Source organism: Saccopteryx leptura, chromosome 1, assembly GCF_036850995.1.
Source record: "Saccopteryx leptura isolate mSacLep1 chromosome 1, mSacLep1_pri_phased_curated, whole genome shotgun sequence".
In the NCBI taxonomy this organism is placed as follows: domain Eukaryota; kingdom Metazoa; phylum Chordata; class Mammalia; order Chiroptera; family Emballonuridae; genus Saccopteryx; species Saccopteryx leptura.
Genome location: NC_089503.1, coordinates 5,518,888 through 5,532,373, shown reverse-complemented (window position 1 = coordinate 5,532,373; position 13,486 = coordinate 5,518,888). Strand labels below are relative to the sequence as shown.

At 41.8% G+C, this 13,486-nt stretch overlaps 1 protein-coding gene and 1 non-coding gene across 24 annotated transcripts in view; one reads left to right on the top strand and one right to left on the bottom strand.

Moving 5' to 3' along the window:
* The window catches only part of PPP6R3 (protein phosphatase 6 regulatory subunit 3), a 144,521-nt gene that overhangs the window by 25,212 nt on the left and 105,823 nt on the right, over positions 1-13,486 (top strand). The window contains exon 2 of one of the 23 annotated variants that reach the window (XM_066383830.1): positions 136-257. The exons of the other annotated variants lie outside the window; for them this stretch is intronic. The gene's annotated coding sequence lies outside the window, so the exon portion shown is untranslated. The remainder of the gene's footprint in view (positions 1-135; positions 258-13,486) is intronic. 23 annotated transcript variants of the gene reach the window in all.
* On the bottom strand, positions 13,192-13,267 carry TRNAA-AGC (transfer RNA alanine (anticodon AGC)). Its single transcript has one exon. It is a non-coding gene; the product is annotated as a tRNA-Ala (tRNA).

Genomic DNA, 13,486 nt, shown 5'->3' with positions numbered 1-13,486 from the left:
ACCAGGGCAACTAGCTTTGTTTTTTCTTTTTTCTTTTTTTTTTTTAAGATTTTATTTCTTGATTTTTACAGAGAGAGGGAGAGAAGCACCAGTTCGTAGCTGTTTCACTTTAGTTGTTAATTGATTGTTTCTCAGATGTGCTTTGACCAGGCAAGCCCCGGGTTTTGAACCGGCGACCTCAGTGTTCCAGGGTGCCACTCCGTCCACTGTGCCACCACAGGTCTGGCCTGGCTTCGGTTTTGAAATCTTGACTAGAGGTAGGATATTGTTGTGAATTTATCTTTTTTATTCTGTTGCCATTTTTCTGTTTGGAATACAAAGTCCTGATTTTAAGAAATTATTCATTGTGTGATTATATTTGCTTTGAAAGAAAGTCAAATTATGGATAGGACTAAAATCTCTTGTGATCACCTCCCAGTCCTTTCCCACCTTCTGCTGTTAATAGTTTTATGCATACTTTCTTGATTTTTTTCTCTGTATTTGCATACTTATATATGGTCTATTAGTTTTGGGCATATACTGGTACTTTTTTTTTTTTATTCAGTGGGAGGAGTGGAGGCAGAGACAGACTCCTGCATGTGCCTCGACTGAGATTTACCCGGCAAGCCCACGAGGCAAGCCCACGAGGCAAGCCCTTGCTCCATTGCTCAGTAACTGAGCTCTTCTTAACGCCTTAGGCAGAGGCCATGGAGCCATCCTCAGCGTTCTGGGCCAACTCACTCCATTCAAGCCATGGCTGCAGGAGGAGGAGAGGGAGAGAGAAGCGAGAGGGGGAGGAGAGTAGAAGCAGGTGGGTGCTTTTCCTGTGTGCCCTGAACGGGAATTGAACCTGGGACATCCACACACTGGGTCGACACTCGACCACTCAGCCAGCCACTGAGCCAACAGGTAAAGGCTGGCATACACTTTTTTTAGGGGGGGGGGGGGTAACAGAGACAGAGGGAGGGACAGACAGACCAGAATGGAGAGAGATGAGAAGCATCAGTTCTTCGTTGTGGCACCTTAGTTTCTCATCGACTGCTTTCTCATGTGCCCTGACCTGGGGACTGCAGCAGACCAAGTGACCCCTTGTTCAAACCAGATGAGCCCATACTCAAGCTGGCCACCTCGGGGTTTCGAACCTGGGTCCTCCACGTCCCAGTCTGATGCTCTATCCACTGCATCACCGCGTGGTCAAGCTGGCATATACTTTTTTTTAAATCATTGATCATTATTGAGTCCCATACAGTACCTAGAAGTGTGCCTCCTTTTTAATTACTGCATAGTGAAAGTATACTCAATAGCCATTTCCCATATCAGTGGGCTTTCAGTTTGGTATAATAAGCACTTTGTTCTTAGGAGCTTTTAGAAGTACAGTGTTTGCAGAAATAGGTAAAATGCTAAATATAAGCTGGATTATTTTGCTTTAGTCTTTCCATGTAAAATATGAGTATTAAGCAATGGGAAAAGACCTTTTTTACCAAAGCTTTTTTATTTCCTTTGCAAATGATACATGAGATGAAATGGCTTTTAAGTTCTATAAATGAACAATTAGCAAATCATTTGTTATTAAAACATATAACATAATATTTACATTTTAACTATTTCGCAGAGCAGTTTTAGGTTCACAGTGAAGTTGAGCCAGAAGTACAGACAGTTCCGTATACCCCTGTCCCAGCCCAGCCCCTTTCACTGCCAGCAGCACCAGAGTGATACATTGTTACATGGATGAACTTTACACTTCATTATCTCCCGAAGTCCCCATTTTTCCTGAGGGTTCACTCTTGGTGTCGTACATTCTGTGGGTTTTGATAAACATATCGTGAGATGTTTCCTATGGGATAGTTTCACTGCCCTAAAAAATATCCTCTGTGTTCTGCCTATTCATTCTTTTTTTTTTGAATTTTTTTTTCATTTTTATTTTATTTTATTTATTCATTTTAGAGAGGAGAGAGGGAGAGAGAGACAGACAGAGAGAGAGACAGGGGGGAGGAGCTGGAAGCATCAACTCCCATATGTGCCTTGACCAGGCAAGCCCAGGGTTTCGAACCAGCGACCTCAGCATTTTCCAGGTCGATGCTTTATCCACTACACCACCACAGGTCAGGCCTGCCTATTCATTCTTGCTTCCCACTTAACCCCCTGACAAACACAATCTTTTTAGTGTCTGTATAGTTTTGCCTTTTCTGGAATGTTAGATAGTTGGAATCACACAGTGTGTACTGGTTCAGACTGTTTCTTTCACTTAGTAATGTACATTTATGGTTCCGACCATGACTTTTCATGGCTTGATAGTCCATTCTTTTTAGTACTGAAATGAATAATACTCTTGTTGGATGGACATACCACAGTTTATTTATCCACTCACCTACGGAAAGCTGTCCTGGTTGTTGCTGAATTTTGGCAATTATGGATAAAGCTGCCACATACATTATGTGCTGGTTTTTGTGTAGACATAATGTTTTCAACGTCTTTGGATAAATACCAAGGAATGCGATTGCTCGGTGGGATGTTAAGAGTATGTTTAATTTTGTAAGAAACCACTAAACTTTTCCAAAGAAGTTTTATCATTTTTTATTCCCATCAGCAATTTGTGAGAGTTCCTTTTGCTCCACAATTTCACCAGCATTAGGCGTTGTCAACGTTCCCTATTTTGGCTATTCTAACAGGTGTGTGGTGGTGTTTCATTGTTTTAATTTGCATGTCCCTGATGACATATAATGTGGAGCATCTTTTCATCTGATCACATCATTTTTAATGACATTTAATTGGATGGATAAAATAACCTTTGGTTCAGATAAAATCAATGTTATTTATTATTGGATGTCTAGGTACCAAGTATTTGAGGATGACCTGGACTGTTTGTCCTATGGTAGTCCCATCGATGTCCTCTATATTTACATATTTCTCTTTTTCTGTTTTAAATTTTCTGGACATTGTTACAAGAATTTTTGCTTAGGATAAACACCTCTTGGTAAACAGATAGAAATAGAATAATTTGGTCAAAGAATGTATAGATTTTACATCTTTCGATATCTGTGGCCGGAAAAACTGTATCTATGCCAGTTTACTAACTTTTACCAGCAGTTCCAGCCAGTTTTATATTAAGACATTAAAATAATTTTTATTAGCGGGAAACTCCAACATGCACCAACATAGACTAGTGTAATAAATCTCAGTTACCCAGTTCCAGCAACTGTATACACAAGGCCAGTCCTGTCCCACTTTTGCCTGTTCCTTACTTCTCTCCTGTATTGTTACTGTTTTAAAATCCCTGTTGAATTATAATACAAATACAGAGAAGTACACATATCACAAATGAATTTGTCCTCTTTGTCCACCACCAGTCATTCCCTCCTTGTCAAGGGCAACTGGTAACCTGACATCTAACTGTACTGAGTAGTTTTGCCCAGTTTTGTTTCTCAGGTGTATCTAGTCTTATAGTAGGTTCTCTTGTGCACGTGTGTGTGGGATTATCTGTGCTACTGCATGTGGTTGTTGATTATTAGTTCTTGTTGCTATATGAAGTTTCTTTGTATGAAGTTACTAATTCTGTTGATGGACAATTGGAGAAATGCCGATTTTGGGCTGTTACAAATCGTGCTGCTCTGAATATTCAAAGTTTGTCTCTAGGTGGACATAAGGAAGCATTTCTGTGGGTTAGGAACTTGAGAGGGCTTGGTTGGTGGCTCTAGCTTGAGTGGGATCAGTCCTTTGGGGGCTTGATTGCAATTGGAGGATACTTCTGGAAGCGGCTCATTCATATGCCTGGCCAGTTAGTTCTGGCTGTTGATGGGAGGCCACAGCTTCTTTTCACATGGGCCTTTGTCAGGGGTTCCTAAGTGTCCAGGACATGGTGACTGACTCACCTCGAGAAAACAATTCGAGAGGAGCACCATGTGTAAGCTAGTCTTAGAAGTCTAAGACCTAGTCTTAGAAGTCAAGTGACATTCATTTGGTTTTGTCAGGTTCTGTTTGTTAGAAGAAAGTCACTCAGATCATCCCAGCTCATGTTCAGAAAGAGGGGAATTGGGCTCCATTTTTTTGAAAAGAGGAGTATCAAAAGAATTTGGACATATTTTCAAATACAGTGCTTGGTAGGATTTCTTTTTTTTTTTTTTTTTTAATTTTTTTAAAAAATTTATTCATTTAGAGAGGAGAGAGAGAGACAGAGAGAGAGAGAGGAAAGACAGAGAGAGAGAAGGGGGGAGGAGCTGGAAGCATCATCTCCCATATGTGCCTTGACCAGGCAAGCCCAGGGTTTCGAACCGGCAACCTCAGCATTTCCAGGTCGACACTTTATCCACTGCGCCACCACAGGTCAGGCCGGTAGGATTTCTTTTATTCTGGGTGAGTCTCTCAGGAAATATAAGAATGGTGAATATCTTTGCCTGCTGTTGGTTGTCGTCGTGTCTTTTGAAGAAGAGATGTGTTACTATTAGTGTAATTCATTTATCAGCTCTTTTCTTTATGGTTAGCCCATTTCATATTTTTTTAAATTTATTTATTCATTTTAGAGAGGAGAGTGAGTGAGAGAGAGAGAGAGAGGGGGAGGAGCAGGAAGCATCAACTCCCATATGTGCCTTGACCAGACAAGTGCAGGGTTTTGAACCGGCAACCTCAGAGTTCCAGGTCGTGCTTTATCCACTGCGCCACCACAGGTCAGGCCCATTTCATATTATTTGAAGAAAATCCCGAAATAATTATATTTTGTTTTTTTGTAAATGCTATGTCAATATATATCTTTTAAAGATAAACTTTTTTTTTTGTTTTAACCATAATATAACCACAAAGCTATCATAGTTGTTGCTTAATATTATCCAGAAATGGGAGTGGAGATTTCCAATTTCATCAAATACCATAATTTTTTGTACAGTTTAATAATTTTTGGCAAATCAGGATCCAGATAAGACCCACCAATTTAAAAAAAACTATCGATTTTCTATTCAGCCTTTTATCCCCTCCCGCGCATCTCTTTTGGAAGACCTGAATTTTTTTTGTTGTGTACCCACAGTGTTCTGTGCTCAGGTGGTTCTTTGGGGCAGGGGGTGGAGCTCTGTGTTCTGTGCTAACATGGCTCTCTTTGGGGCGGCAGGAGGTAGGGGGCTCTGTCGTGCATTCACTGGTGTGGCTTCTTGGTTGGGATCTCTCCCTGGAGGTTGAATGTGGACTCATTTAAATTTTTGAAGGGCTTCCAAACTAAATTACATTGAAATTCATTCAATTTCTATAGAGTTGGTTTTTACTTAAAATGTAATGATACCTGTTTTCAAATCAACTTTCTTTCCCTCACGTTGTGTGTGTGTGTGTGTGTGTGTGTGTGTGTGTGTGTGTGGCCACCTGAGTGCACGTTTTTTGTCACCTGTCAAATGCCAGCCCCATGACCGGAAGCCTTGCTGTCTGGAGTATACACACAGCAAGGTCCAGCTGTTGTCACTCAGACCAGTGGTTTCCAACTGTGGTGACACGAGAATTTTTATTTTTATTTTTATTTTTATTTTGAGAGTACATTGATTAAGTCTGGGGACAGTGAAACAAGAAAGGCTTAGGATAGAAGAAGCAGCTGGAGAGCCCAGCGGGGCCACTGTGGCTCATTGGGAAGTCGGGGGGGGGGGGCTTGGAAACAGGTTCAGGGGGTTGGCCCAGGATGAACTGCTGCTGCTCATTGCTCCCTGGGTTGTACGTCTCGTCTCGTGGGGACCTGTGGAGTATAGGCGGTCACATCTGAGAGGAAGGACAGGCCTAGGCGTCCCCAGAGTGAGAGCCCATGCAGGAATTTTAAAACATACAGTACATGACTAGTCGGGGCACTGACCTCTTTTTCATATATTGTCACATTAAAAAATGACATCAGCCAACACAACAATAGCTGTCTGGTGTGAATGAATCAAAATTATACTTCTTCTTTTCATTTCTTTTTTTTTTTCTTCTTCCTTTTTATTCTGTCAGGCAAAAATATGTTGTTTGGTGTGCCACAGAGTCTTAGTGGTGGGTTGTGGACCGTGAGATGCGAAGGCCGAGGGCCGCTCTTCGGGATGCTGTTTGATTATCAAAGGCTGCCTGTATTTTCTTGTGCTGTGCACTAGCTTTTTCCCTTCGCAGCTGAGTTTTTGAGTTGTGACTGATGTTTTATGGGTTGGTAACTCAAAGTTTTATGGTCTCTTTGGGCCACTTTAAATTTCCAGTCTTCCCTGTCTCTGTTTTTCCCTTCTAATAGAAACTTTTTTTTTTTTTCTAATAGAAACTTTAGCAATAAAAAATAGGAAAAATTATTGACAACATGATTAGAATCAATGTAAGAGAAGTAGACACAAATATTTTCTCATTTTAGAAAATATTTTGTTTATTGTAGAGATGAGAGAGAGAAGGGGGAGAGCGTGAAGCACCAACCTGTAGTGGTTGCTTCTCTTATGTGCCTTGAACTGGCAGCCTCAGCATTCCAGGTCGATGCTCCATTCACTGTGCCGCCACAGGTCATGCAACATTCTTTCTTTCCTCTTTTTTTTAAAGTGAGAGAAGGGGAGATAGACCACCCACATACGCTCCCATTGGAATCCACCTGCAACCCCTTTCTGGGGCCGATGCTTGAATCAGCTGAGCTATCCTCAGAGCCTGAGGCTGACGCTCGAACCAGTCAAGCCACTGCTGTAAGAAGGAATGAGAGAGAAGAGGGAGAAGGAGAGGGAGAGAAGCAGATAGTTGCTTCTTATAAGTGTGTGCCCTTACTGGGGATCGAACCTAGGACTTCCGCACATTGAACCAATGCTCTATCCGCTGAACAAACTGGCCGGGGGGTGACATTATTTCTTAAAATTCATGTATTTCTAAAGTTTAAACTTAGTTGTTTTTCTAATACCAGTTGCATTAATTTTTTAAAATTGATCTTGAGTGAGAGAGAACAACATCAATTTCTTGTTCAGCTTATTTTATGTATTCATTGGTTGATTCTTGTATGTGCCCCGACTAGGACTCAAACCCACAACCTTGGTGTATTGGGACCAATGGTGCTCTACCCTGCCAGGGCTACCAGTTGTATTTTTAAAGTATCATCCAACTTCAAGTAAACATTAAAGTTTTAGTGTTTTTTTTTAAGTGAATTTACAGTAACGATACCAATTATTAGCTATAATTTTTTCAGCTACCACCTGCCCCCTGCCAGTCGCAGTGATTTCTGTGCTTTGGTCTCACATGGTTAAACAACGTGGCCATGGTGCTGGTACCCTCCGTGAAATGCTCAGGACAGTGATTGGGCATAGGTACAGTACAGGCCACATATGTAGTCTTAAATTTTCTAGTGGCCTTGTGGAAAGAAAAACAGGTAAAGTTAATTTTAATGTCTTTTTTAACCCAATAATTCAAAATAGTATCATTTCAACATCTAATGAATTTAAGGAGATGTTTTCACTTGTTCTTTTGTACTGTTTGAAATCAGGTATGTATTTTACTTACATTCACTGTACAGCTCAGTTCAAACTAGCTGCATTTCAGGTGTTCAAGCCTTATGTATCTGCTGGGTATATTTAAAGGGTCTGTAGTGGACTGCATAGATCAGAATTATCGTCATTATTGCTCACACAGAGTAGCAGCGGACATTGATTAGGAACCTGAGCGGTGCAGGGAGATAACTTAGAAAGTTGTCATGTCTTCCCTGTGATGGCAGAAAAAGGCAGAGAAGGGCTTGTGCTGAGCATGGGAGCTGGCAGAATTTGATGGATCAGATTGGAAGGGAAGAGAGGAAGCAGCCAGGGCCGTTTCCAGGCATTCCTTCCCATCTGGAGCGCGCTGTTTCTGAGACAGGGAAGACTCGAGGAGGAACGGTTCAGTCCGAGGCTGTTAGAGGACTGAGGGCAAAAGCCCCCTTTTGGACATCTTAATTTAGAAGCACTTGTGAGACCCCAGGGGGAGATGTCTGCTAGTCGTTGGGTACCTGTGTTTGCTGTGTAGAGATAATCTTATGGGATCTCAGCTGTGTTCATAAAAGTACTTTAAAAACTCATGGAAGGGGCTCCATTTGTTCCACAAAACTTTTTTTCTTTCTTTTTTTTTAAATTCTCCCTGGTCTTTGATTCAGTTGCTGGGGCAACAGCTCAAAGAGAACAAATGTGAATGACCACCCCAGCCAAATATGGCCAGCTAGGGAGAGGGTAGTAAATAGGCAGTGTTCACAGTCTGACCCTGTGGGTACAATCTCCACCGTGGCAGTTGTATAGACGAGGAAGAAACGACAGGAGGAGACGCCCTGTAAGAAAGCGCAGGAGTGGCCAGTGAGGAAACGGAGGGTGATCCCAAAGAAGCTGAGTGAGGGGAACCTTCTAGCAAGTAGGGTTACTGGTCAGGTGTATTGAAGACTGCTGAGAGTTAGTTTCGTCTGGATTTGGCCCATCTGGAGGTCACTGGTGATTGGAAAGAGCAGTTTCAACTGAGTGGTTCAGACAGACACCAGATTGGAATGAGTTGAGGGAATGCTGTGTCTGGCAAAGGGGTGATTTTCTTTTTCTTTAAACTTAACCACTACAAATCATTGAGAAGACTAGGCCGCTGGAAAAATGAACAAAGGACATAAACAGACATTTGACAGGAAAGTGAAATATAAATGGCTCTTAAACATACAGCAATGCTCGTGTGGCGAGGGTGGAGGAAACGGACATTTCTAATGTCGACATCGCTGGTGGGAATATGGAGCGGTATGTCCTCCAGAGAGAGCCATTTAGAAATATGCATTTAATTAGAAATGCTCATTGTTTGCTCCAGCAATTTTACTCCTGGGAACTTGTATTTTTTATAATATGGAGACTAAATAGTCATCAGTGGTAGCCTGGTTAAATCAAGAGTAACACAAAGGAAAGTCTGTATCAGGTAGCATTCTGTTCTCCAAGAAAGTAGAATTTGTTGTTGCTGTTTCTTCCCACCATAAAAGAAGGCTTTTTAAAGATTGAAAAAAAGATCAGTGGGTGGGTATAGGCCACAGAAGGTATTTGGAAACAAGTGTGCCTTTGAAGAGCTATGTTAAGCTTGTCCTTCTGCCTTGACCTTCTCTGCCTATTTAACACATTTCATGTAAGTTTCTAGTCTATATGCCCTTCTCCTCCTGATGCCTGCTAGATTCCTTTGAAAGGACTCAGTCCTGTTTTATATATGCACTAGATTATACAACACAGGAAAGGCTTCGTGGATGAATTCACACTCCAGCTTGATTTACCGTACCTAAAAATAACCACAGCCCCTATCAAGAGAGCAACATGTTTACTTAGTTTGGGTCATTGACAAAGGAAGCAAGTGTATTGATGTTTGAGAAACCAGAAGGTAGCGATGGGATTAGGCTATAGCTGTCTGATGTAGGAGGAAGACTTTCTTGGTTAACTTTTTGTGGGGGAAAGGGACATACAGACTTGTGAGCTGTGTGTGTGCCACTGCCACCTACATTAAATACCTGGCTCTCCTGACCTTTCTGCAGTTTGGCCCTCTTTAGAGATGGCATGTGTTCACATGGACTTAAAGAAAAATAAAAACCAGGCACACCGAAATAGACCAAATCTGTCTCTTGCCAGAGTACATTGATACTGTACAACTTTAAATTCTCTGTCCTCAGGATTCTCTAAGATCTTGTTTGAATTTACTTAATTTCTTAAGAGTTTGAGACTGTGGTTATTCATCCATGTCTTTGAGTACCTGGATTCACTTATGTATTCTTTTACTTAGAACCATAGGAAGTAGTTTAAGATTCGAAGCATTTTTTTTTTTTTTTTTTTTTTTTTTTTTAACAGAGAGTGAGTCAGACAGAGGAATAGATAGGGACAGACAGACAGGAATGGAGAGAGATGAGAAGCATCAATCATCAGTTTTTCGTTGTAACACTTTAGTTGTTCATTTGATTGCTTTCTCATATGTGCCTTGACAGTGGACCTTCAGCAGACCGAGTAACCCCTTGCTCGAGCCAGCAACCTTGGGTCCAAGCTGGTGAGCTTTGCTCAAACCAGATGAGCCCACGCTCAAGCTGGCGACCTCAGGGTCTCGAACCAGGGTCCGATGCATCCCAGTCCAACGCTCTGTTCATTGCCTGGTCAGGCTTGAAGCATCTTAATAGTTTAATTTTCACAGAGATGAGGTTACTTGTCCAAAAGTTGACCAGACCAAGTCCATGTTCCTTAGTCTTCCCCATCAGGTTTGGTGGTACGAGCGGTGGTATTCCCTTGCAGCATCGGGTGCAGATAGTGTGCCATGATTTTGAGGGGCGTGTGGCTTTAATTACATTGCAACAGTTCTAATGAAGACTGAGTACATTATATGCTGTACTGATATATTTACAGTCATGGAGACAGTCTAGTAGAGCTCCACATTTGTTTTGGTTGAGAAAGTTGAAGCCTAGAGATGTGAATTTATTTACCCAAGATAATAGACCATAAACATTTATTCTGTGCTTAAGCTTTAAAAAAATTTTTTTTTTATTTTTCCATTGATGAGAGAGAGAGGAGAAGGGGCAGAGAGAGAGAAGGAGAGAGAGAGAAGCATCGTCTCGCTGCTCTACTTAGTTCCGTTTGTGCACTCTTTGATTGCTTCTTGTATGTACCCTTACTGGGGATTGAACCTGCGACCTCACTGTGCCAGAATGACACATTATCTACTGTGCCACCTGGCCAGGGCCTCTGTGCTTAGTTTTTAAGGAGTTCGAGCAGTGCTGTCCAGTAGAACTCTGTATAATGATAGTCTATATCTGTGTTCAGTGTAAACAAAGTTGAAAATTAAGTTTATTAATCTTACTAGCTATAGGTAGGTACTCAGTATCTAGTTTTATGTGGCTGATAACTACTCTGTTGAACAGCATAGGTCTAGAGCATTTACCTTAAAAAAAAATTTTTTTTTTGGAGAACTTTAGATGTGTTAGACCAGGACTTTATGAGTATGATTACAATTGCTAACTAGAAATTAGGTTTTTGTTCAGAAGTACATGGAAAAATGTACTCTCAGAGCTGTGACAGTGTTACATCTAGTAATGGCTTAGGCTTTACTTTTATTTCACTTGTTCTTTGAACAGCAATCAAAAACTCATATGAAAGGTTTTCTTCCTTTTCCATCACTTAGATACCTTGTTTTGCCAGTTGAAAGTCCTATTCTTGGGTTGAGTTTTCAGTGAACATATGTATTCATATTCATGGTGCTCAGCACATTTTTCATTCTGTACTTTTATTTTACATATTACTCACTTGATTACCAAGATGCCCTACAAAAAGTTTTGATGTCTTTCTTGCTGTGGTAGTCTGGATTATGGCCGTTTCGGTTTATACATCAAATTAGGCTTGATGTGTAACAGGGTTGAGCCAGCTAATGGAAGAGTCTTTTATATCAATGCGATACATCTTTGCATGTTGTGGTAACAGGCAGAGTTGGTTCTCTGGGCTTTACTTTGGATACTAATTTACTAATTTATGACTTGGCTCCATTTTAATAGCAACTTAGATTGGGTTGGCTTCATGCATGACTGCAGTGATTTGAGTGTCCATTAGGGTGCATAGCCAGACAATGATGTAATCCAATCAGATGCCAAAGTTTTTACCTACTTTCCATACATGATTTTGTTTTTAAAAAGTGGTAGTATAGATTTACTTTGGGTATTTTATACTTTAAGCCAGGGGTCGGGAACCTATGGCTCGTGAGCCAGATGTGGCTCTTTTGATGGCTGCATCTGGCTTGCAGACAAATCTTTAATAAAAATAATGTTGCCTGACCTGTGGTGGCGCAGTGGATAAAGTGTTGACCTGGAAACACTGAGGTCGCCGGTTCAAAACCCTGGGCTTGCCTGGTCAAGGCACATATGGGAGTTGATGCTTCCTGCTCCTCCTTTCTGTCTGTCTCTCTCTAAAATGAATAAATAAAATAATAATAATAATGTTAAAAATATAAAACATTCTCATGTATTACAATCCATTTCTTTCCAGCCGCTCATGTTCATGGTTGCAGGTGGCTGGAGTCAATCACAGCTGTCCTCTGGGACAACACCAAATTTTTATTGGATAATGCGTAACATACACGGGTCATTATATGGCTCTCACGGAATTACATTTTAAAATATGAGGCATTCATGGCTCTCTCAGCCAGAAAAGTTCCCGACCCCTGCTTTTAAACAGTAGTCTCTTTGCATTCTTGGTACAGTTGATATTTTTTTTTAATTTATTGATTTTTTTTTTTTTAGAGTGAGAGAGAAAGGTGGACAGAGGAGTGGGAAGCATTCGTTGTAGTAGTTGCTTCCTGTATGTGCCTTGACTGGGCAGGGCCTGGGGTTTCGGACCGGTGACCTCAGCATTCCAGGTCTGTGCTTTATCCACTGCGCCATCACAGGCCAGGCAGTACAATAATTTTTGATTAGTGGTCTAGAAGCCTTGATAGTCTTGCCAAAGTTTATAATAAAATGACTGATGTTTCTGAAATTAGCTGGTGTATACTCAGTTTTTATATTTATAATTTTGTGAATTAAAAAAAAAATCCCCCCAGTAACCACTTCACTTTAGGGGGAAAGGGAGAGGGAAGTGAAGAGAGACAAATTATACAGAGATGGAAGATGATTTGACTTTGGGTGATGGGCACACAACACAATCAACAGTCAACAGTTCAGATGCTATAAGATGTTCATCTGAAACCTATTTACTCTTATTGATCAATGTCACCCCATTCAATTTAATATCTAAAGTAAAAAAAAAATAAATTTAAGTGACGAGGTAAGTTCTTTTAAAACTATTTCTATGAAGACCCAATAATGAAAATACGGCTTGTATTCTTTTTCACTACGTATTACTCAATGACCTTTCTGTATCCCCCCCAATGTCCGATGTAATCGAGGAAATAAGATGACATAGCTTTGTCTCTTATGTTATCAAACTCTTTTTTGTTTTGTTGTTGTTGTTGTTTTTTTTCATTTTTCTGAAGCTGGAAACGGGGAGAGACAGTCAGACAGACTCCCGCATGCGCCCGGCCGGGATCCACCCGGCACGCCCACCATGGGGCGACGCTCTGCCCACCAGGGGGCGATGCTCTGCCCATCCTGGGCGTCGCCATGTTGCGACCAGAGCCACTCTAGCGCCTGAGGCAGAGGCCACAGAGCCATCCCCAGCACCCGGGCCATCTTTGCTCCAATGGAGCCCTGGCTGCGGGAGGGGAAGAGAGAGACAGAGAAGAAAGCGCGGTGGAGGGGTGGAGAAGCAAATGGGCGCTTCTCCTGTGTGCCCTGGCCGGGAATCGAACCCGGGTCCTCGGCACGCTAGGCCGACGCTCTACCGCTGAGCCAACCGGCCAGGGCTGTTATCAAACTCTTGATCACCTCACCAGGCAGGGCTGCTGAGCTTCTGAGGAAAGACTTAGGCGCCAACTTGAGGTTCTCTGGCCAAGCGTCGCTGCATGAAGAGCTTCCCTCGGCTGACCCAACTCTCCAGTGGGGAAGGACGGCCACACTTCCCAGGCTGGTCCTGTGACCCCACAACCCTTCCCCAGCCATGGGCGAAAGGTGACTTTGGGGCAC